This window comes from Schistocerca cancellata, chromosome 1, assembly GCF_023864275.1.
Source record: "Schistocerca cancellata isolate TAMUIC-IGC-003103 chromosome 1, iqSchCanc2.1, whole genome shotgun sequence".
Taxonomy (NCBI): Eukaryota; Metazoa; Arthropoda; class Insecta; order Orthoptera; family Acrididae; genus Schistocerca; species Schistocerca cancellata.
This window is the reverse complement of record NC_064626.1, coordinates 1,114,594,815-1,114,620,376: the sequence shown is the minus strand read 5'-3', so window position 1 is coordinate 1,114,620,376 and position 25,562 is coordinate 1,114,594,815. Positions and strand designations below refer to the sequence as shown.

At 44.4% G+C, this 25,562-nt stretch overlaps 1 long non-coding RNA gene across 1 annotated transcript in view; it reads left to right on the top strand.

Annotated features, from left to right (window-relative positions):
* The window catches only part of LOC126163069 (uncharacterized), a 359,814-nt gene that overhangs the window by 142,397 nt on the left and 191,855 nt on the right, over positions 1-25,562 (top strand). The window contains exon 2 of the long non-coding RNA XR_007535153.1: positions 13,770-13,810. This is a non-coding gene — a long non-coding RNA (uncharacterized LOC126163069). The remainder of the gene's footprint in view (positions 1-13,769; positions 13,811-25,562) is intronic.

Genomic DNA, 25,562 nt, shown 5'->3' with positions numbered 1-25,562 from the left:
GATACCCTTCATCAGTTGTTTGCGGGGAGAGGTAAGCTTACGTTAGAATCTACTTTATGTATGATGTATGTTAGGTTTTAATCTCCGTGGGTGGGATGTATGCCTGGGATGGATACCACTACGCATCTGTGCTTGAAGACGAGTGCTGCAATGCGGCGTTTGCTATTGAAATGATGCAGAATGCATAAAAATGAGCCGGCCAGAGTGGCCGTGCGGGTCTAGGCGCTACAGTCTGGAGCCGAGCGACCGCTACGGTCGCAGGTTCGAATCCTGCCTCGGGCATGGATGTGTGTGATGTCCTTAGGTTAGTTAGGTTTAATTAGTTCTAAGTTCTAGGAGACTGATGACCTAAGAAGTTAAGTCGCATAGTGCTCCGAGCCATTTGAACCATTTTTGAGCCATTTGCATAAAAATGAGTTACGTCTGTCTCGAAGAGAACGTGGATAGTACTGTACACTTTCTCTTTACTTACTAGAATTGCTATACAAATTTTTCGAATATATGAGGTGAAAGGAGAAACGTTCTGTTTCCTGAAGAGCGAGATAACAAACAGTCCCTTTGCTGAATTTATTTGAAGCCGTGCAGACATACGTCAGTTAACATTCTGAACATTTGAGAGAAACGTTCTGTTTCCTGAAAAGCAAGATAACAAACACTCCACCGGCCAGTGTGACCGAGCGCTACTAGGCGCTTCAGTCTGGAACCGCGCGACCGCTACGGTCGCGGGTTCGAATCCTGCCTAAGGCATGGATGTGTGTGACGGCCTTAAGTTAGTTAGGTTTAAGTAGTTCGAAGTCTAGGGGACTGATGACCTCAGATGTTAAGTTCCATAGTGCTCAGAGCCATTTGAATTTTAAAAAACACTTCCTTTACTGAATTTATTTGGAGCTGTGCAGACATACGTCAATTAACTCCCTGTGAATGTCATTCAGCATACGTATGAAAGACGAACGTAAAGGATAAGATACTCTGAATATCTAAAGCACAGGAAAGTGGAAACACATGGACCATAGTTGCAAACAACTCCATGAAACCGAATCACCACTCCCTGTTGGCATAAAAACGACAGTAAGCAGTAATAATAATAATAATAATAATAATTCTTATTATTATTATTGCATGTGGCTCAATGGCCTGGTACAAGTCCTTCTAGTGGACGCAACTTTGCGTGTCTCAAACCTACACCAGTAATCCAACAAAGGAAAGGGGACCTACAGTTTAATGTGGAATCCGAACCACGTGTCGTTTCTGGCGACTCCTCACATCGTTGAGGGATGAAGGCTAAGCTGAACTGCAGAATGAAAACTCCATGATCCGACCGGGATTCGATCCCGCGACTTCGCGGTTTCCAGGCAAGCACTTTATCGCTAGACGACCAAGCCCGACGTAAGCAGCAATGATAAACAGTAAAGAGCTAATGCCCACCTACCACAACCCCTCTCCCCCCCCCCAAAAAAAGAAAAAAAGTAATGCACTGCAGTAACTTTATACATAAGAAACGCCACCCTTCTCACTTGAACGAAGTTTTTTTGAGATTGTAATTTATGCCTAAAATTTCCGGTAAAGATTTCGCCTGATTGTAGTTTCCAATAAACCTGCAGTTTCAGCTCGTAGAGTCCGAACTGTATTCCGACTATGAGATTTTTCATCCTCTGGATGCCATAACCTCCTTCTTTGACTAAACTAACCTGTTTCTCACAGTCAGTATTTCGTCTCGTGTCGGTCGGTGTGACCGAAGAAAATAAACTGATACGAATTTTGCCGATTGCCATCTAAAGTGTGCGCATCGCCCAATGAGATCGGCTACTTTGTCACGGCGCACGTAGTGGAGTACTGACTTGAAAAGCTCGGCCGATGTCGGTTGGCGGCGGAATCTACGGATATCAGTGCCAATATGACCACAGCCTAACACTGAAATGGGCAGCTCAAATCTCTTCGCTGGGTGTGCTTTTGACGGGAAGCCGATGGCACACTGAGTCGTCTGCATGTCGTTATTGACATGTCATTACAATTAATAACAAGAACGAAATCTGAACTGATTAGAGGATAACCTTTTATTGAAAGGTTTTGTTGTATGATTATCAATGATATTTGAACTATACATTAGGAAAGACTAAGAAACGAAAATGTGAGATTTGACGCGCTGTCTCGAGGGTAATCGCTCCATCTTCTGTCACGACAGCCAGTCAGGTTATACAGCTACGAAGTTGGCGCAAATTCTCGTGTCATTGGTACTACTTGTACCATCTGTTGTGCATCGCACTCCACTTTTTTACGTCATTGCATCTCTCGTAACTAACAAGGGAACCTCCCCATCGCACCGCCCTCCGATTTAGTTATAAGTTGGCACATTGGATAGGCCTTGAAAAACTGAACACAGATCAATCGAGAAAACAGGAAGAAGTTGACTGGAACCATGAAAAAAATAAGCAGAAATACACAAAATGAGTAGTCCACGCCCAAGATAGGCAACATCTAGGGAAGTCTGAGCTAAGGAGCGCCGTGGTCCCGTGGTTAGCGTGAGCAGCTGCGGAACGGTAGGTCCTTGGTTCAAGTCATCACTCGAGTGAAGATATTAATTTTTTATTTTTAGACAATTATTATCTGTCCGTCCGTTATGTTTTCATCACTTTCTTGGGAGTGATTATCATATCCACAAGAAAACCTAAATCGGGCAAGGTAGAAGAATCTTTTTACCCATTCGCCAAGTGTACAAGTTAGGTTGGTCGACAACATATTCCTGTCATGTGACGCACATGCCGTCACCAGTGTCGTATAGAATATATCAGACGTGTTTTCCTATGGAGGAATCGGTTGACCTATGACCTTGAAACGTCCCCTTTGAACAATTTATACATATGAAACGTCCCCTTAGAACAATTTATACACGACTGTGCTTAACCTGACACACAATAATTTTAGCGCAACGCAATCTGACTATCAAAAATCCCTGCAAAAGAATGGCCCTGAGTAACATTACACTATACCTTTCACAAATAACTTACCTCACAAAAATCTTCATTACTGGAACTACTGCAATACAGCGAGCGCCACTACTGCCAGCTAAATAAAAGATTCAAACTACAGAAGGCACTAACTACTGATAGGGATAGTTAGCAAATGAAAGATATTAATAGAGAACAAACAATGTATTTACCTTAATATTCATAATTGACATCCAGTATTACAAAACTCCGCCATCTCTCTCCCCACGTCCACCACTGCTGGCGGCTCACCTCCAACTGCCCAGCGCTACGCGCTGTTCGCATCCAGCTATAGCAGTTCATGACAATAATGGCAGACAACAATGCAAACTAGCCACATACTGCACACAGCACAGCCAGTGATTTTCATACAGAGTGCTATGTAACGTTGCCAATAAAAAACATAAACAGCAAACTTACATAAAGAAAGCCTAAACAGCCTACTTACATAGGGCTCACCTCCAACTGCCCAGCGCTACGCGCTGTTCGCATCCAGCTATAGCAGTTCATGACAATAATGGCAGACAACAATGCAAACTAGCCACATACTGCACACAGCACAGCCAGTGATTTTCATACAGAGTGCTATGTAACGTTGCCAATAAAAAACATAAACAGCAAACTTACATAAAGAAAGCCTAAACAGCCTACTTACATAGCCCCCATGCTCCCCACAAAAAATTTTACAAAATGTTTTTGGCCGGTGGCCAATAATGATTTGATAAAATTTTTTATAATTACACTAACAAAGATATCAAATGCACACACTTATTGATACAATGTTGGTCAACAGCTAAAATTTTTTTCACAGTCAATAAAGACAGTCCAGATTGTTCATCATAATAGTAATTACAGTTTTTGTTTTTCACAAAGTCTCATTAGTAAAAGAAATTGCACATAGAAGTAGTGGATTTCCATGCAGTCTTGAAGAAGTAGTGTTGTCCTTCCAACGGAAAGACAGTGCTGACTCTTGAAATGCTGACAGGTAATGGGCCACAATGGAGCAAACCCACAGCAGAGTCATTCGAAGTTCTGACGAATATTGGTAGGTAGGTCATCACTGAGCAGACCCACTGCAGTCCTGGTAGAGAGTATGGTATTGGTGGGCCACCAGAGATGCAGACCCACAGTAGTCCTTGTAGAGATAATTGTATTGGTGGGCCATCAAAGATGCAGACCCACTGTAGTCCTTGTAGAGATGATTGTATTGGTGGGCCATCAAAGATGCAGACCCACTGTAGTCCTTGTAGAGATGGCCAGCAGCCATCTGTTGTGACTGTGCAGGTGCACAATCACCATTGAAGAGTCTTGCGGATAATAGAGCAAGTCCATAACCACCACTTGTGCATTCACAAAGTTTTTGGGAATTGTCCTTAGAACCAGCAATGCTGTTATCCAGTCCCTTGCTGAATTATTAACACACGTGCAAACACTAACAGTCCCTACTTCTCACATATTGTCCATATACAATGACCAACAGAAATGTGTGCAGTGAAATGAATGCTTACAAGTTACTTAATTTGAGTAACTGGTGTCAATTACAATTATATAACATAAGAATACAATTACAAAGATACAAAATACATCATTAAAAACATAACAATACAGATAATATTTGTAGTGCAGGCTTTACAAAACAATAGAAATAAACATATACATCAGTGTTACAGGAATGATGACATGAGTACATACATAAAAGATCAGAATCACTTTTAAAAATTCAACTTCACACATGAGCATTAAAACAACACAGAATAAATAATGTCTAAGCATCTTTACAAAGTAAATAACATATTATTAGAAAAAGTCTACAACAGAGCTCTCATGAGCTAAACACATAAAGACAGGAAAAACACAAATACACAAGGGTACACAAACACATAGTGGGATAACACCAAAAAGAAAGGACAACACACAATTACATATTGGGAAAAAGCAGCAAAGAGGAAAGGACAGGGTTTGTTTTACTGCAGTATTTTGCTTGGAGATCTCCCTTCATTCCATAGATCGTTCGTCTTATTTCAACCTTTGCTTCCACCAAAAAAATCCTATCTAAGCATGCTTTCTGTATTTATATGTTCACGCATTGCTTACCTCATCATTTATTTCCAAGAAAATCCTACCTATACCTCGTTCCTGTATTCTATTCATATTTCTTTCAAAATAATTATTTCTGATTGTACAATACTCATTGGGGCCCAAATCTTTCTTCGCAATGCATTCTTTACCTATTCTCCATAGTCAGTTTCTTATATAGTCTACCCCCTCTTAAGCTAACTTAAATCTACTGAGCTCAGATATATATACCAAAGGACGAGGCAATGCAGCATCACAACAAATCAACACAAACAGAAATGACAAAGAAATGCAAATTGGCAAAGCTAGCAGCATAAATTAGCAAAAGTCAAATTCAATAACACTATGCCTTGCAAACAGCAGCAACTTATACCTAAACATGACATAGCGCAAGCAGAAAAAATATTACAGTAAAAACAACAATGCAGACAAGGGAAATGCATATTCACATCTTAATGTCTATGTAATTAAAGTGGTGCACCATAACAACTTATTGTAAAAAAAATATTACCATGTACCTGAAAAGAAAATTAAGTGTTACTGTTACGAGTTACTTCTTATTGTTCTTTCCTTTCCAAGTGCTCCTTTTTTAAAGAATGTGGATTACAAAATTATCATTTAATAGATCTGTTGACAGAAAGAGTTCACATTAGCAAATGCATCTCATTTTATAAAAGCAATGCTGCAACACAGCTGGAAACCAGACATCAAATGAAATAAGCAATTACACAAACCAAAGCATAAAAATGTCATTCAGTAGTCATGTGACATTTCATTTCATAAGTTAATTGCTCTCAACTCTCGTACAAAGACTCTTGTCATAATCAGGTGTGCAGATGTAAAAATATTTCTTGTCATTTTGTTAGGCATTTCAGTAAATATCATAAATTTTTAAGTAACGAGGGTGTCGCATTAGCGATGAAAGGCACATCCTAATGGTTTATTCTCCAGGTGTTTGATACAGCTGTGTGCCCACGTCGCATTATGTGCAGGTGGTCACTTAACTTTCTTACGGAAATATTTACGACAGCAGTTTCCGCTACAGTGACAGTCTCATATAAAAATATTTCACAGGTCAAGAATTTGCGTTACAAATCTGTAGAGACAAAATCCAATTGACATAACAGAGTCCAAAAAATTTTCGTCGGCATTGTAATACATTCACGCATTTACATACATTTCATAACTCTTAAAGTACGATTCTTGGTTTCCAACAACCTTTTTCACAAACCAGAGTCCCTAACCACTACTCATTATTCCTTACCTTATTCGTCGACACTTCTTCAATATTTCATCATAACAGATACATAGCATACTCAAATAACTCATATAGCATCAGCTTATTGATCATAAACATACCGCAACAGCATAATACACATAGTCATCGTAAAAATAACACCATAACACCTCAGTCAAATCTCAAAAACGTCGTAGCTTTCTGCAATTGTTTCAAAATCTAAAGAAAATTCTCTGCTCATTTCAGTAGTGTCATCTACCTCAAACGTACTTTAAAAATCATGATCTCATACCAAATACATCATTCAAAGCTCTCATAATATCACAATGGTTCCGAAAAAATATGAACAGTGCACAAAGTACAGACAAAGTACAATTTCTTAAGTGTGAAGTAATCCAACTCTGTAACTGCGTAAACATGTGTCACTGACGTAGTAAAAGGATGTTTGTTTCTCTGTTAAATGATCAGATAGGTGTGTAATTTATGTGTTAGAGAAATATGGTACCGATGTGTAAAGTTGTATAAGCAAATACCATATTAGCTAGGGCTCCTTGTGCTTGCCAAACACATGGTACACAAAGTAGGCGTGTACCCCCCTGAGGTTTATTGTAATTGTATCCTCAGGTATTACAGCTTACAGCAATGAAATGAAATGTGTCACGAAAAACTTTCTTTGTAATTCAAAAATCTCTAAAAATAAATGTCTTAAGTACAAAATTAATCACTCAAATACGTGTCCAGTAGCGCTAAATGTGCGTCTTGCTCTAAGATAATCTCTGGGGAGTGTCGTAGTTATTGTCCTCCGAAAGCTAAGTTCTGCAGAAGTCAATGTACTTACCTCATGATACACAAAAGTGAAATGCTTTGCGTATAGATATCATACTTATTACGCTTATTGCCGTGATGAGGAAAGTACTGTGCTGTAATGTATTGTTGTCCTACGGAAAAGGCTGTCTCCTTGTAGCAATAGCACAAAAGTCACCACTAAAACATGTTTTACTTTACAGAAGAATTCAGAAAAACTGTGCAGATATCAAACAGATACACCGCAAAAGCAACATTGTAAATTGTCACTCATTAGTAACGTCGTGATATAATCGTGTAGCTGTCACACAAACCAACCACTGTGTCATCTGGCATTTCACAGAAAGCACCAAATCCAGAATCCACTCGTAAGCAAACCAAAATGTTGCATGTTAACAGTTTCTCAGTGTGACAAATTGTACAAGTAGCGTGAAGTGAAAATTGCAAAGACTAAGTTAAAAGCAGATTATCTGTCAATAAATGGTTTTACATGAGAAATATGGTGCAATCTTTTACCCTTTGCTCTTCTCAGTACGCAGAGTTTCAACTTGAATGCAAGTATCATGCGGTATTCGTCCGTAAAGAATACGGGAATTTTGCTCAAGGTTAGCGTCAATGTTATTTTTCTCGGAGCCAGCCGGCGCACGCAGCTGCCTGCGGTGCGAGTCATTGTCTGTTTCTTTGTTGGCGCGCGCCGTTATTGGGATTTGGAGACCTAACTTCTACAAATTCATCGTGACGAGAGTGCTCTGCTCTGTTTAAATCTCGCCAGTTCTGATGCAATTCAGGTCTGTCGTTACGATCATATCGTCTGTCGTCATGTCGGTAGATTCCATAGTTTCTTTCTTGTCGGTCACGTGGTGGAGAATTTCTCCTTGAATCGTAACTACGCGCTGGACCGTTGCGTCTAAAGTTATTCTGTCTCCCTTGATAATAGTTATTTTGGTTCCCATATTGTCTGTTTCTCTGATTGTCTCTGTGATAGTCATTACTGCGGAGAGGTGATCTTTCCCTGTAATTATTACTACTCTGCCAACGGTTGTCATACGGGTGGTGTCTGTTTTGGTCACGATTTGCGTTGTAAGAATAGACTTGTCGTGTCCAGTTATTATTTCTGTCGTCACGGAATTGTGACGGATGTGACCTGTAGTGATTGATTTCCTGTTTTCGCATCCCACGACTGTCTGTGTCAATTTCCAGTTCTTGTAACAGTCCCTGAAAAGCTTCAATGTCGTCTTTGCAACGTCCTGCCAAAATAATGTGTCGTAAATGTTCAGGCAGTTTGATTAAGCAAATGCGGATGAGTTCTGAGGGGCTGTATGGGTTTGATAGGTACTGATTCTTGTGCAACATGTCTTCAAAATATTTGACAAGACTGGAAAATTCAGATTGTTCAAAGTGTTTCATCATCATGATGCTATGTTTTACGCGGTCTTGTGTAGCTTGTGACCAATATGCTGAGAGGAACGCATGGTAAAATTCTCCTTCACTGTGACAATCGTGAATGACCGATCGCATTCTTACAGCTGGTTCATTCTCCAAGTAGTCACACATAAATTCTAACCTGTGCTCCAATGACCAGTTGGGAGGAAAACAATGAGAGAATTGATGGAGCCATGCTTGTGGATGAATGTCGTTGCCAGAATTCTTAAATGTTTTGAATTCACGTGTAGTAATGAACAGTTTATAGTCAAAATCATCGTGTCGGCGAGTAGCATGTCGGTCATTGTCACGTCGTTTCGGCGGTTCCATCTCAAAATTCGGTGTACCTTGCCAATTTCTTTCATAATTACCGAAATGCCCTGTGCTATTATTTTGTGGCTTTTCCGTATTTCTAAGTTCCTCTTCCCGTGTTGGAGCGCGAGTATCCTCTGAAATATGTAATTCTTGCATTACCTGTGTCAGCTGATCTTGTAATTCCCGCATTTCTCTTTTGTACTGTGTGTTGATTTGATTTTGATTTTGTTTGAATTTTCTAATTTGTTCATACTCTTCTGTGTCAGTGAAGGCTACGGGTCTTGTGTCATTCAGATCATCATCTACCTTTGTAGATAAGTTAGTGACCTGATCCGAAAGTTCAGCTACTTTCTCCGATAGTGAACACATTTCCTCAGTGTGTTTTTCTGAACCAAGTTTCAGAGTGTCCATTTGTGTTGAAATCGAATCTACTGTGTTCTTTAAGTTTTCCTGAGTTTTTGCCAGTTGCGTAACCGAATCGGTAGATGCAACTGAGTCAATTTTAGCCCACAAGGACTCATGATTTTCATGAACAATGGTTTGCAGCTCTTTTATGGCTGCTTCGTGATTCTGTAATACATTCTCATGACGCGAAAAAATAGGTTGGAAATGCTCACAAATTTGTGTTTTTACGTCATTACAGACTTTCTGACATTTCGATTCTATTTTATGTAACTCAGTAGTTAAATCTTCACGTGTTTGTTCAAGCATATGTTCCACTGAGTCTAACTTTTGAAGCTTTTGTTCCATTGTGTCTAACTTTTGAAGCTTTTGCTGTGTTTGTCTCTGATTTTGTTCCATTGTGTCTAACTTTTGAAGATTCTGTCCCATTTGTTTCTGATTTTGTTCAAGCGTTGTGTCTAACTTTTGTAGCCTTTGTCCCATTTGTTGCATTAACTGTAATAACAATGCACTGGTGTCTGAAACATGTTCCTCAGTGCTTTTCGGCAGTGAATTTGCACCGGCAACATTCACATTTTGACAAGCGGAAAATGTGTCTTGACTTATTTGAGAAAACGGTGAGGACGCAAAACCTGAATCTACAGTATTTGCAAAATTGTGTCCTATCATTTCGGATTCCTGAGACGAGCTGTTGCCGACCGATCGATCGACAATGCTTCCCTGTTCACTACCTGTTTCACTGCCTACGCCATTGTCTGACGCCCGCTCCATTTCCCTATGCACAGTTACCAAATTACTACTTTGAATATTAGTTAATTCACTACCCAGTGGTGCTGATAAGCTACGCTCGTCGTCACTATTATTTCTCAATTTAGTTTGGAGCCTAGTGTTACGTTTTTCACACGCCATTATTGTCACAATATTTCACACGACAACACAGAAAAGCACAACTTGAATAGCAAAAACAAGAGAACACATTAACATAGCACTGAAAATAATATCTAGTTAATTGCAGCAGCGAAATACTTGGCGCAAAGCTACATGCATGCCACAACTGTTTTACTGTACAACAATGAAAGACTGCAACTACAAAGGAGATTCTCTCTACAATTACGCGCTAGCAATAAACAAAAGCTACACTAAATACACAAACTACAAGAAAAAAAACAGAAGATTCCAGTGAGGTATCCTAGGCTAAGGGTCGACATATGAAACGTCCCCTTTGAACAATTTATACATATGAAACGTCCCCTTAGAACAATTTATACACGACTGTGCTTAACCTGACACACAATAATTTTAGCGCAACGCAATCTGACTATCAAAAATCCCTGCAAAAGAATGGCCCTGAGTAACATTACACTATACCTTTCACAAATAACTTACCTCACAAAAATCTTCATTACTGGAACTACTGCAATACAGCGAGCGCCACTACTGCCAGCTAAATAAAAGATTCAAACTACAGAAGGCACTAACTACTGATAGGGATAGTTAGCAAATGAAAGATATTAATAGAGAACAAACAATGTATTTACCTTAATATTCATAATTGACATCCAGTATTACAAAACTCCGCCATCTCTCTCCCCACGTCCACCACTGCTGGCGGCTCACCTCCAACTGCCCAGCGCTACGCGCTGTTCGCATCCAGCTATAGCAGTTCATGACAATAATGGCAGACAACAATGCAAACTAGCCACATACTGCACACAGCACAGCCAGTGATTTTCATACAGAGTGCTATGTAACGTTGCCAATAAAAAACATAAACAGCAAACTTACATAAAGAAAGCCTAAACAGCCTACTTACATAGGGCTCACCTCCAACTGCCCAGCGCTACGCGCTGTTCGCATCCAGCTATAGCAGTTCATGACAATAATGGCAGACAACAATGCAAACTAGCCACATACTGCACACAGCACAGCCAGTGATTTTCATACAGAGTGCTATGTAACGTTGCCAATAAAAAACATAAACAGCAAACTTACATAAAGAAAGCCTAAACAGCCTACTTACAACCTTGCGATCAAATGTTTTCGGTTCCCATTGGAGAGGCACGTCCTTTCGTCTACTAATCGCACGGTTTTGCGGTGCGGTCGCAAAACACAGACACTAAACTTATTACAGTGAACAGAGACGTCAATGAACGAACGGACAGATCATAACCTTGCGAAAATAAACTTTTCACTCGAGGGAACACTTGAACCAAGGACCTCTCGTTCCACAGCTGCTCACGCTAACCACGGGACCACGGCGCTCCTCAGCTCATACTATCCTTGATGTTGCCTATCTTGCGCATGGACTACTCATTTTGTATATTTTGCTTATTTTTTCACAGTTCCACACAACTTCTTCCTGTTTTCTCGATTGATCTGTGTTCAGTTTTTCAAGGCCTATCCACTGTGCCAACTTATAACTAAATCTGAGGGGGGTGCGATGGGCAGGTTCCCTTGTAAGAAGCGAGTGCCACTCTGAACTGCGTACATACATTTGCAACCCCACTCATCAATAACGTAATTTTAATAGAAATAGTTGAAGACGTACAGTGAAAGAACATCCCCCTATTTGATGAATATTGTAAATTTTGATACCAAATGAACCTACTTTTCTTCCTTGTTCTCTTACAGAAGTATATAGGTGTTAAGAAACTTCCTGGCAGATTAAAACTGTGTGCCCGACCGAGACCCGAACTCGGGACCTTTGCCTTTCGCGGGCAAGTGCTCTACCAACTGAGCTACCGAAGCACGACTCACGCCCGGTACTCACAGCTTTACTTCTGCCAGTATCTCGTCTCCTACCTTCCAAACTTTACAGAAGCTCTCCTGCGCAGGAGAGCTTCTGTAAAGTTTGGAAGGTAGGAGACGAGATACTGGCAGAAGTAAAGCTGTGAGTACCGGGCGTGAGTCGTGCTTCGATAGCTCAGTTGGTAGAGCACTTGCCCGCGAAAGGCAAAGGTCCCGAGTTCGTGTCTCGGTCGGGCACACAGTTTTAATCTGCCAGGAAGTTTCATATCAGCGCACACTCCGCTGCAGAGTGAAAATCTCATTCTATATACACTCCTGGAAATGGAAAAAAGAACACATTGACACCGGTGTGTCAGACCCACCATACTTGCTCCGGACACTGCGAGAGGGCTGTACAAGCAATGATCACACGCACGGCACAGCGGACAAACCAGCAACCGCGGTGTTGGCCGTCGAATGGCGCTAGCTGCGCAGCATTTGTGCACCGCCGCCGTCAGTGTTAGCCAGTTTGCCGTGGCATTCGGAGCTCCATCGCAGTCTTTAACACAGGTAGCATGCCGTGACAGCGTGGACGTGAACCGTATGTGCAGTTGACGGACTTTGAGCGTTGGCGTATAGTGGGCATGCGGGAGGCCGGGTGGACGTACCGCCGAATTGCTCAACACGTGGGGCGTGAGGTCTCCACAGTACATCGATGTTGTCGCCAGTGGTCGGCGGAAGGTGCACGTGCCCTTCGACCTGGGACCGGACCGCAGCGACGCACGGATGCACGCCAAGACCGTAGGATCCTACGCAGTGCCGTAGGGGACCGCACCGCCACTTCCCAGCAAATTAGGGACACTGTTGCTCCTGGGGTATCGGCGAGGACCATTCGCAACCGTCTCCATGAAGCAGGGCTACGGTCCCGCACACCGTTAGGCCGTCTTCCGCTCACGCCCCAACATCGTGCAGCCCGCCTCCAGTGGTGTCGCGACAGGCGTGAATGGAGGGACGAATGGAGACGTGTCGTCTTCAGCGATGAGAGTCGCTTCTGCCTTGGTGCCAATGATGGTCGTATGCGTGTTTGGCGCCGTGCAGGTGAGCGCCACAATCAGGACTGCGTACGACCGAGACACACAGGGCCAACACCCGGCTTCATGGTGTGGGGAGCGATCTCCTACACTGGCCGTACACCACTTGTGATCGTCGAGGGGACACTGAATAGTGCACGGTACATCCAAACCGTCATCGAACCCATCGTTCTAACATTCCTAGACCGGCAAGGGAACATGCTGTTCCAACAGGACAATGCACGTCCGCATGTATCCCGTGCCACCCAACGTGCTCTAGAAGGTGTAAGTCAACTACCCTGGCCAGCAAGATCTCCGGATCTGTCCCCCATTGAGCATGTTTGGGACTGGATGAAGCGTCGTCTCACGCGGTCTGCGCGTCCAGCACGAACGCTGGTCCAACTGAGGCGCCAGGTGGAAATGGCATGGCAAGCCGTTCCACAGGACTACATCCAGCATCTCTACGATCGTCTCCATGGGAGAATAGCAGCCTGCATTGCTGCGAAAGGTGGATATACACTGTACTAGTGCCGACATTGTGCATGCTCTGTTGCCTGTGTCTATGTGCCTGTGGTTCTGTCAGTGTGATCATGTGATGTATCTGACCCCAGGAATGTGTGAATAAAGTTTCCCCTTCCTGGGACAATGAATTCACGGTGTTCTTATTTCAATTTCCAGGAGTGTAGGTGTTGTTTAGGTAGTGTTAACAAGTGCTCATTGCTTGTGTTTCAGGGTGTGGAGTACTGTACCGATGGCTGTGAACATCCCTTCTGGTGAGTACAGTGCGTCACTAAAAGCCATTTTCCGAATTTATTGTTACTCTTGGCCATGTGGGATAAGATCCTTTCGTAGACACTATTTTCTCTGCTTACCGATTCCGGCACGCCTTAAAGTCCGCTTCAGAACTTGATTCCACCAGCAAAGAAGCTGAAGTTCTAAGTGCGTCGGCGATTCAGTTGGCCAACACTTTCGCAATTATGAACAGCTATAGAGGTAGCATGGCTCAGTATTTCTTCAGGGGACTTCCAACGACTTGTTGAGTCGATGCCTGCACTGTCTGGGCAAAAGGAGTCCCGACATGATATTAGAAGGTATCCCATGACTTTTGCCAACAAGCTAAGTATCTGGAAGCGTATAGGTCGGTTTAAGAGCCAAATGTACTTCCCAGCTGCGGCCTTAACCCTGTGGTCCAAGTGTCCACTGCAGTGGACAGCTGTTAATATCGCATGTTTGGCGTTTTCAGTCAGTTTTGAGGCTGCAGATGCATGCAGTCTCCACCAGCGGACACTCCCTACGGGTACTGTGCCTGCGTGCATTTGCAGCCTCAGGACTGATTGAAAACGCCAAAGTAACACCTATTAACAGCTGTGCACTGAAGTGAAAATGTGCGCCATAGGCTTAACGATAACTCACTTTCTTGTATAACTTCGACTTAATGTAACGTGACAGCGTTAAGAGCACCTATGCCTTCTCCTTTTAGTCTTTAAGTGATCTACACTCCTGGAAATTGAAATAAGAACACCGTGAATTCATTGTCCCAGGAAGGGGAAACTTTATTCACACATTCCTGGGGTCAGATACATCACATGATCACACTGACAGAACCACAGGCACATAGACACAGGCAACAGAGCATGCACAATGTCGGCACTAGTACAATCTATATCCACCTTTCGCAGCAATGCAGGCTGCTATTCTCCCATGGAGACGATCGTAGAGATGCTGTATGTAGTCCTGTGGAACGGCTTGCCATGCCATTTCCACCTGGCGCCTCAGTTGGACCAGCGTTCGTGCTGGACGTGCAGACCGCGTGAGACGACGCTTCATCCAGTCCCAAACATGCTCAATGGGGGACAGATCCGGAGATCTTGCTGGCCAGGGTAGTTGACTTACATCTTCTAGAGCACGTTGGGTGTCACGGGATACATGCGGACGTGCATTGTCCTGTTGGAACAGCAAGTTCCCTTGCCGGTCTAGGATTGGTAGAACGATGGGTTCGATGACGGTTTGGATGTACCGTGCACTATTCAGTGTCCACTCGACGATCACCAGTGTGTACGGCCAGTGTAGGAGATCGCTCCCCACACCATGATGCCGGGTGTTGGCCCTGTGTGCCTCGGTCGTATGCAGTCCTGATTGTGGCGCTCACCTGCACGGCGCCAAACACGCATACGACCATCATTGGCACCAAGGCAGAAGCGACTCTCATCGCTGAAGACGACACGTCTCCATTCGTCCCTCCATTCACGCCTGTCGCGAAACCACTGGAGGCGGGCTGCACGATGTTGGGGCGTGAGCGGAAGACGGCCTAACGGTGTGCGGGACCGTAGCCCAGCTTCATGGAGACGGTTGCGAATGGTTCTCGCCGATAGCCCAGGAGCAACAGTGTCCCTAATTTGCTGGGAAGTGGCGGTGCGGTCCCCTACGGCACTGCGTAGGATCCTACGGTCTTGGCGTGCATCCGTGCGTCGCTGCGGTCCGGTCCCAGATCGACGGGCACGTGCACCTTCCGCCGACCACTGGCGACAACATCGATGTACTGTGGAGACCTCACGCCCCACGTGTTGAGCAATTCGGCAGTACGTCCACCCGGCCTCCCGCATGCCCACTATACGCCCTCGCTCAAAGTCCGTCAACTGCACATACGGTTCACGTCCACGCTGTCGCGGCATGCTACCAGTGTTAAAGACTGCGATGGAGCTCCGTATGCCACGGCAAACTGGCTGACACGGACGGCGGCGGTGCACAAATGCTGCGCAGCTAGCGCCATTCGACGACCAACACCGCGGTTCCTGGTGTGTCCGCTGTGCCGTGCGTGTGATCATTGCTTGTACAGCCCTCTCGCAGTGTCCGGAGCAAGTATGGTGGGTCTGACACACCGGTGTCAATGTGTTCTTTTTTCCATTTCCAGGAGTGTATGATGTAATCCTAGACGTTGCAGTTTGCGGCAGTCGTTGTGGCGTGTATATTTAACGTGGTTTCGCATTTAGTACTGCGTTTGAATGATAACGTCACCCATATCCTTTCGAGCTACCGAACAAGGTGGCTTAGTGATTTATACTGGATAAACATTTGGAAGGAACGGCAACCAAACCCTGTCCGACGATTGAGACTTACATGGTTGTTGAGCTGCAACTCCTGCAGTGCTGAAGCGCTCATGCGCGTCCGTTGTAGGTCTGGAGAAGCATTTTATCTTGTGCTAAGTGAGATACGTAGTACTTGAACCATTCGTCCGTAGGACTGTGCCTATGCGGTCGGTTACGCTAGACATATACGATATGCTTACAGAATGTGCAAGAGATTCGTCGTTCTTCTTGTTTGCATTATTTTTATTATCATCATTTCGATTCATGGTCCTATTTATGGAAAGGTCGTCATAGAGGTTGGTCATCAATGTTTCCCTAAGTAAACGTAGCTGTGATCGCAAGCTCTTACTGCCACTATCTCCACATCTCCGAAAAAGCGGGAGAAAATAGCCTTTTAGTAAGTGAACACTACGCAACGTTTCGACAGTGTTCCGCCATCCAGGGACACCATTGGAACCCTGAAGAAGAGCCCAGCGAGGGGATCGAAACGTCGAGCAGTAAAGAAGTTAGAAGAGGAATATGACGCGGCCTAACGACACGAAAGCCTGCGGACGTACACAATTATTTTTTGCCCGTCGGTTCGTGGTTTCTGCCTAGGCGTAGGGATTTCGTTAGACTCTACTCAACAGATTTGCACTTAAGCAAACTTTACGACCGACTCTAACCTTCGACATAGCACTGACTGAGTGAAGTGACAGCGGTTAAGACAATGGACTCGCATTCGGGAGGAGCAAGGGGGACATCACCGGACTATCATCCAAATTTGTGTTTCCGTGATTTACCTAAAGGAGAATATCTGGATTGTCCCCTAGAATAAGTCATGTGTTTTTCTGATCAATCCGCACCCAAAACGAGCGCGTGCTTCGTCTCTGTCAACCTTGTCCTCGATTGGAAGTTACATCCTGGTAATTATCACTTTGGATCGTCAGCCTAATTGCAACTGAATTAAACGATTTTTCATGTCGTACGCGTTTCGCCTTTATTATTTGAGGGGCGTCTTCAGTGGAAAATTTGGCGGCTTTCCTCTAAATCTGTTCTTGTTCCGGTTTTACAGCTGTTCTGCTTATTACCATACGAAATTTCAGTTGCACAACACTAGGAAATGAACACTCCTTTTCTTCCTGTCATGTTTTGGATGTACAAGTAGGAGGAAGACAACTACTTATCATCTATAATAGGACCTTGCTAAGTGAAGCACTGTGGTATTCAAATGAACCTCGGTGTTGGTGACAGCTGTAGCCTTTCATCTCGTAAAAGGCCATTGTTAAACCGAAGAACCACAGAAAGTGGTACACCCGCCTAATATCGTGTAGGGCCCGCGCGAGCCGCAGCGCGACGTGGAATGAACTCGACCAATGTCTGAAGTAGTGCTGCAGGAAGTGGAGACCTCTTCTGAACAACACGTTGCAAGGCATCCCATATATGCTCAAGAATGTTCATGTCTGGGGAGTTTGGTGGCCAGCGGAAGTGTATAAACTTAGAAGAGTGTTCCTGGAGCCACTCTGTAGCAATTCTGGACGTGTGGGGTGTTGCATTGTCCTGCTGGAATTGCCCGAACCCGTCAGAATGCATATGAATGAATGCAGACGATGCTTACATACGTGTCACCTTTCAGAGTCGTATCTACACGTATCAGGTGTCTCATATCACTCCAGCTGCACACGCCCCACACCATTACAGAACCTTCACCAGCTTGAACAGTTCCCTGCTGACATGCATGGTTCATGGATCCATGAGGTTGTCTCCATATCGGTACACAGGTCCATCCGCTCTATACAATTTGAAACGAGACTCGTCCGACCAGGCAGTATGTTTCCAGTCATCATCTGTCCAAAGTAACGATTCTCTTCAGTCGTCGTTGATCCCGTTCTCGCAAGATCTTTTTCCGGTCACAGCGATGTCGGGGATTTAAAGTTTTACCGGATTCCTGAAATTCACGGTACACTCGCGAAATGGTCGTACGGGAAAATTCCCACTTCATCGCCACCTCGGAGATACTGTGTCCCATCCCTCGTGCGCCGACTATAAGACCACGTTCAAACTCACTTAAATCTTGATAACCTGTCATTGTAGCATCAGTAACCGATGTACTTATTGTCTTGTATCGGCGTTGCCGACCACAGCGCCGTTTCCTACCTGTTTACATATCTCTGTATTTGAATACGCATGCCTATACGAAAATTTAATAGTCATGGGTGACTGGAATTCGTCAGTAGGAAAAGGGAGAGAAGGAAACATAGTAGGTGAATATGGATTGGGGGGAAGGAATGAAAGAGGAAGCCGCCTTGTAGAATTTTGCACAGAGCATAACTTAATCATAGCCAACACTTGGTTCAAGAATCATAAAAGAAGGTTGTATACCTGGAAGAATCCTGGAGATACTAGTAGGTATCAGATAGATTATATAATGGTAAGACAGAGATTTAGGAACCACGTTTTAAATTGTAAGACATTTCCTGGGGCAGATGTGGATTCTGACCACAATCTATTGGTTATGAACTGCAGATTGAAACTGAAGAAACTGCAAAAAGGTGGGAATTTAAGGAGATGGGACCTGGATCAACTGAAAGAACCAGAGGTTGTACAGAGTTTCAGGGAGAGCATAAGGGAACAATTGACAGGAATGGGGGAAAGAAATACAGTAGAAGAAGAATGGGTAGCTCTGAGGGATGAAGTAGTGAAGGCAGCAGAGGATCAAGTAGGTAAAAAGACGAGGGCTAATAGAAATCCTTGGGTAACAGAAGAAATATTGAATTTAATTGATGAAAGGAGAAAATACAAAAATGCAGTAAATGAAGCAGGCAAAAAGGAATACAGACGTCTCAAAAATGATATCGACAGGAAGTGCAAAATGGCTAAGCAGGGATGGCTAGAGGACAAATGTAAGGATGTAGAGGCTTGTCTCACTAGGGGTAAGATAGATACTGCCTACAGGAAAATTAAAGAGACCTGTGGAGAGAAGAGAACCACTTGTATGAATATCAAGAGCTCAGATGGCAACCCAGTTCTAAGCAAAGAAGGGAAGGCAGAAAGGTGGAAGGAGTATATAGAGGGTTTATACAAGGGCGATGTACTTGAGGACAATATTATGGAAATGGAAGAGGATGTAGATGAAGACGAAATGGGAGATACGATACTGCGTGAAGAGTTTGACAGAGCACTGAAAGACCTGAGTCGAAACAAGGCCCCGGGAGTAGACAACATTCCATTTGAACTACTGATGGCCTCGGGAGAGCCAGTCCTGACAAAACTCTACCATCTGGTGAGCACGATGTATGAGACAGGCGAAATACCCTCAGACTTTAAGAAGAATATAATAATTCCAATCCCAAAGAAAGCAGGTGTTGACAGATGCGAAAATTACCGAACTATCAGTTTAATAAGTCACAGCTGCAAAATACTAACGCGAATTCTTTACAGACGAATGGAAAAACTGGTAGAAGCCGACCTCGGGGAAGATCAGTTTGGATTCCGTAGAAATGTTGGAACACGTGAGGCAATACTGACCTTACGACTTATCTTAGAAGAAAGATTAAGAAAAGGCAAACCTACGTTTCTAGCATTTGTAGACTTAGAGAAAGCTTTTGACAATGTTAACTGGAATACTCTCTTTCAAATTCTGAAGGTGGCAGGGGTAAAATACAGGGAGCGAAAGGCTATTTACAGTTTGTACAGAAACCAGATGGCAGTTATAAGAGTCGAGGGGCATGAAAGGGAAGCAGTGGTTGGGAAAGGAGTAAGACAGGGTTGTAGCCTCTCCCCGATGTTATTCAATCTGTATATTGAGCAAGCAGTAAAGGAAACAAAAGAAAAATTCGGAGTAGGTATTAAAATTCATGGAGAAGATGTAAAAACTTTGAGGTTCGCCGATGACATTGTAATTCTGTCAGAGACAGCAAAGGACTTGGAAGAGCAGTTGAACGGAATGGACAGTGTCTTGAAAGGAGGATATAAGATGAACATCAACAAAAGCAAAACGAGGATAATGGAATGTAGTCAAATTAAGTCGGGTGATGCTGAGGGAATTAGATTAGGAAATGAGACACTTAAAGTAGTAAAGGAGTTTTGCTATTTAGGGAGTAAAATAACCGATGATGGTCGAAGTAGAGAGGATATAAAATGTAGACTGGCAATGGCAAGGAAAGCGTTTCTCAAGAAGAGGAATTTGTTAACATCGAGTATAGATTTAAGTGTCAGGAAGTCGTTTCTGAAAGTATTTGTATGGAGTGTAGCCATGTATGGAAGTGAAACATGGACGATAACTAGTTTGGACAAGAAGAGAATAGAAGCTTTCGAAATGTGGTGCTACAGAAGAATGCTGAAGATAAGGTGGGTAGATCATGTAACTAATGAGGAGGTATTGAATAGGATTGGGGAGAAGAGAAGTTTGTGGCACAGCTTGACTAGAAGAAGGGATCAGTTGGTAGGACATGTTCTGAGGCATCAAGGGATCACAAATTTAGCATTGGAGGGCAGTGTGGAGGGTAAAAATCGTAGAGGGAGACCAAGAGATGAATACACTAAGCAGATTCAGAAGGATGTAGGTTGCAGTAGATACTGGGAGATGAAGAAGCTTGCACAGGATAGAGTAGCATGGAGAGCTGCATCAAACCAGTCTCAGGACTGAAGACCACAACAACAACAACATACTAGTATCTTTGGCGTTTCAGTGTAAGAGGTGCATATAAAGCTGCACGTCTTCAGTAGCCGAAACCACACAGAAATTGTGTAGTAAATGATTGTATGCATGCATGCAGTGTCGTGTGTCGATTTGCTATTTCGCCCCATTGCAGATGGTGCCGGGAGTCGGGTGTACCGACGGTGCAATGATGTTTAACGAGAAGTGAGTAGGTGTAGTTCAGATCAGAGATGGTTCTGTGATATTTTAGGGGTATTTTTCATACCATGATTTGGGGCCACTCATTCAGATTCCCGTGAACATAATCCAAAATGTTTACTTAACGGGAGGTTCTGAGACCGATGAAAAATCGGTGTTTAAGGTAATTTTCATCCTTGAAGTGTATAGATTATGCCTGCAATAGGGAGTTTTTGATTACGAAAGTATTTTAGAGGCTACAGCATGTTGAAAGGAACCGTGCGCCAACCGAATATAGGTTCAAAATGTTTCAAATGGCTCTGAGCGCTATGGGACTTAACATCTATGGTCATCAGTCCCCTAGAACTTAGAACTACTTAAACCTAACTAACCTAAGGACAGCACACAACACCCAGCCATCACGAGGCAGAGAAAATCCCTGACACCGCCGGGAATCGAACCCGGGAACCCGGGAGTGGGAAGCGAGAACGCTACCGCACGACCACGAGATGCGGGCCCGAATATAGGTAGTTGTAGGCCGAATATAGGCAGTTGTAGGCGCTCGACGAATTAGTTCAAGGAAAGACCAGTATACGTTTTTCTGTCTAATGACGAGACCTTCGACGCGTACATATGGAAACTGCGACCGAACCATCTTCATTGTGGGGTAAAGACTGTGGAAATAGCGCCATATAAAGGTGCAGCTACATTCAACGAAGCTTATTCATCAATTCTGAAGACCATGAGCGTGTTAGGAATCGTCATAGGGACGAACAGCAAACACTTCGTGGAGTTATGTGACAGCAAACGCGCGGCCCCAGCACAGCGAGGAATGTCTCAGTATCTTAAAAGAGTCAGGATTGAAAAAAAAAAAAAAATACGGCACCAAATTCAGAACCAGAGCATATTTGAGGAAGAGGAAGGATGCTTCTATGCTCCTGGAAACTATATTTTTCAGCTCGCGAAGCGCTCTGGAAAATGAAATGAAGTGGGTTTAAGCACTGTGGGACTTAACATCTGAGGTCATCAGTCCCCTAGACTTAGAACTACTTAAACCTAACTAACCTAAGGACATCACGCACATCCATGTCCGAGGCAGGATTCGAACCTGCAACCGTAGCAGCAGCGCGGTTCCGGACTGAAGCGCCTAGGACCACTCGGCCACTGCGGACGGCAGCGCTCTGGAGCATCGACAGATTAACAGAATCATTTGATTTTTAAAAAATAAAAGATAAATTTGGGGAGAGGGCCTCAGTGAGAGCTGCTCTTTATTTGAATTTTATAATTCCTTTAAACATTTGATCTTAAAGCATGCCACTGAATGTACGTGTTTTTCAAATAGCTTTCATTTTTTTTTTTTGAGGTAGTTTTCAAAACCCCATCGTGATTGCCGCCCAAATTCATTCTAATGTAACAATTTTTTATTTTTAGGGTTTCGGAAATAACTATGAGTCTGTTCAACGCTTTGTACAAACCGCTGTACGTCGGACCAAGTCTCCTACGAGTAAAACTTTCCTAGTGAGTGTGCTTTCTTCCGCGATCTTAATTTACGGAAGCCTCTTCCAATGATTAGCGGAGAGATAAAAACTGCTCCCCCGCGTGCTGCCTGTAGTGGGCCAATAAGCGTGAGCGGAACTGCGGTAGCGACCGGTTCCTCCCGAGCAGAAGGCCTAATTTATGTGTGTGGCGGGCGGTGGTGGGGAGAGGCGGTCGCTGCCCCCGGCAGATGTGCCGGTGCACGTGTGCACGTGTGCTGGCCACTCGGCCGCCATCTGTGCGCCTGGGCTCACCCACACCCACCGCCGGGGCCCGCACAATGCTCCGTGCGAGGAGGGCCGGCCCAGCTGGAGCCGAGGAAGTCCGCTGACGTCACGCGCCTCTCCTCACTCGCCATTCCTAGGGGTTCGGTGCAGTGTCGGTGATAGCGTGGTGCTCGAGCACCGTTGGGGTGCGGGCAATTCTACTGAAGCTATATATATATACACTACTGGCCATTAAAATTGCTACACCACGAAGATGACGAGCTACAGACGCGAAATTTAACCGACAGGAAGAAGATGCTGTGATATGCAAATGATTAGCTTTTCAGAGCATTCACACAAGGTTGGCGCCGGTGGCGACAGCTACAACGTGCTGACATGAGGAAAGTTTCCAACCGATTTCTCATACACAAACAGCAGTTGACCGGCGTTGCCTGGTGAAACGTTGTTGTGATGCCTCGTGTAAGGAGGAGAAATGCGTACCATCACGTTTCCGAATTTGATAAGAGGTCGGATTGTAGCCTGTCGCTATTGCGGTTTATCGTATCGCGACATTGCTGCTCGCGTCGCAGAATAAGGAATCGGTGGGTTCAGGAGGGTAATACGGAACGCCGTGCTGGATCCCAACGGACTCGTATCACTAGCAATCGAGATGACAGGCATCTAATCCGCATGGCTGTAACGGATCGTGCAGCCACGTCGCGATCCCTGAGTCAACAGATGGAGACGTTTGCAAGACAACAACTATCTGCACGAACAGTTCGACGACGTTTGCAGCAGGATGTACTATCAGCTCGGAGACCGTGGCTGCGGTTACCCTTGACGCTGCATCACAGACAGGAGCGCCTGCGATGGTGTACTCAACGACGAACCTGGGTGCACGGATGGCTAAACGTCATTTTTTCGGATGAATGCAGGTTCTGTTTACAGCATCATGATGGTCGCATCCGTGTTTGGCGACATTGCAGTGAACGCACATTGGAAGCGTGTATTCGTCATCGCCATACTGGCGTATCAGCCGGCGTGATGGTATGGGGTGCCATTGGTTACACGTCTCGGTCACCTCTTGTTCGCATTGACGGCACTTTGATCAGTGGACGTTACATTTCAGATGTGTTACGACCCGTGGCTCTACCCTTCATTCGATCCCTGCGAAACCCTACAGCATAATGCACAACCGCATGTTGCAGCTCCTGTACGGCCCTTTCTGGATACAGAAAATGTTCCACTGCCGCCCTGGCCAGCGCAGTATCCAGATCTCTCACCAACTGAAAACGTTTGATCAATGGTGGCCGAGCAACTGGCTCGTCACAATACGCCAGTCACTACTCCTGGTGAACTGTGTCATCGTGTTGAAACTGCATGGGCAGCTGTACCTATACACGCCATCCAAGCTCTGATCGACTCAATGCCCAGGCGTATCAAGGCCGTTATTACGGCCAGAGGTGGTTGTGTTCTGAAAATGTTATCACAAGACAGTTGTAGTATAATATATTTGTCGAATGAATACCCGTTTATCATCTGCATTTCTTCCTGGTGTAGTAATTTTAATGGCCAGTAGTGTATAAACGAAAAAAAAAACCGCGCAACTCGAAGGAATTATCCGAAAGGGACGGAAATCTTTCAATGTGATATTCATGTACGGACAATCACACGATTGCAATTTCGGAAAAATTGCGTGATTTATGCAAGAGAAAGAGTTTCACGAACTGAGTAAGTCAGTAACAAATTGGTCCATCTTTGACCCATATGGAAGCCGTTATTCAGCTTTGCACTGATTGACAGAGTTATTAGATTTTCTCGTGAGGAATATCGTGCGAAACTCTGTCCAATTGGCGCGTTAGATCGTCAAAATCCCGAGCTGGTTGGAGCGCCCTTCAAAATCCCGAATTGGTTGGATGGCCCTGTCCATAATGCTCCAAACATTCTCAACTGGGGAGAGATCTGGCGACCTCGCTGGCCAAGGTACGTTTTGGAAAGCACGAAGTCAAGCTGTAGAATCTCTATCCATGAGCAGCGGGCTTTATCTTGCTGAAATGTAATCGCAGGATGGCTTTCCATGAAGGGCTACAAAACGGAGTGTAGAATATCGTCGACGTGCCACTGTGCAGTAAGGGAGCCGCGGATGACAACCTAAGGGGGTCCTGCTGTGAAAAGAAAAGGGACCCAAGACCAACACTGCCGGTTGTTGGGTCGTATGGCGGGCGATAGTCGTGTTGTTATACCATCGCTGCCCGGGGCGTTTACAGACAAGTCTTTGGCCAAGAATCTCATTAGAATTATGTTAGTACCTTCAGATGCTGAGGGGCGTTGAGATATATCGACAGGGACAGGTGAAAATGTGTCCCCCGACAGGGACTCGAACCCGGGATCTCCTGCTTGCATGGCAGACGGTCTATCCATCTGAGCCACCGAGGGCACAGATGATAGTGCGACTGCAGGGACTATCTCTCGCACGCCTCCCGCGAGACCCAAATTCTCACCTTGTATGTCCACACACTACATTCTTAGTGTCCCACCCCAACACACTCATTACTCGTGGAAGACATCCTTACCAAGTCCCGTAAGAGTTCGGGGAATATGTGTGCATCCGCACAGAGGAAGAAGGTCATGGCCGGTATTGCCAGAACTATATACTTATACGGGTATGGTGTCTGTTCTTTCGGACATGACCGAAAGAACAGACACCATATCCATATAAGTATATAGGAATCTCATTGGTTGAAGTAGGAGTGGAATTGTCTTCAGTGATGAGTCCTGATTCGAATTGAGCCCCGATGACGAGAGTGTCTACTGCTTGTCTTCGTGCTTGACAAACCCTATCTCGACCAACAATGTCGCCGGATCTCTCCCCAATTGAGAA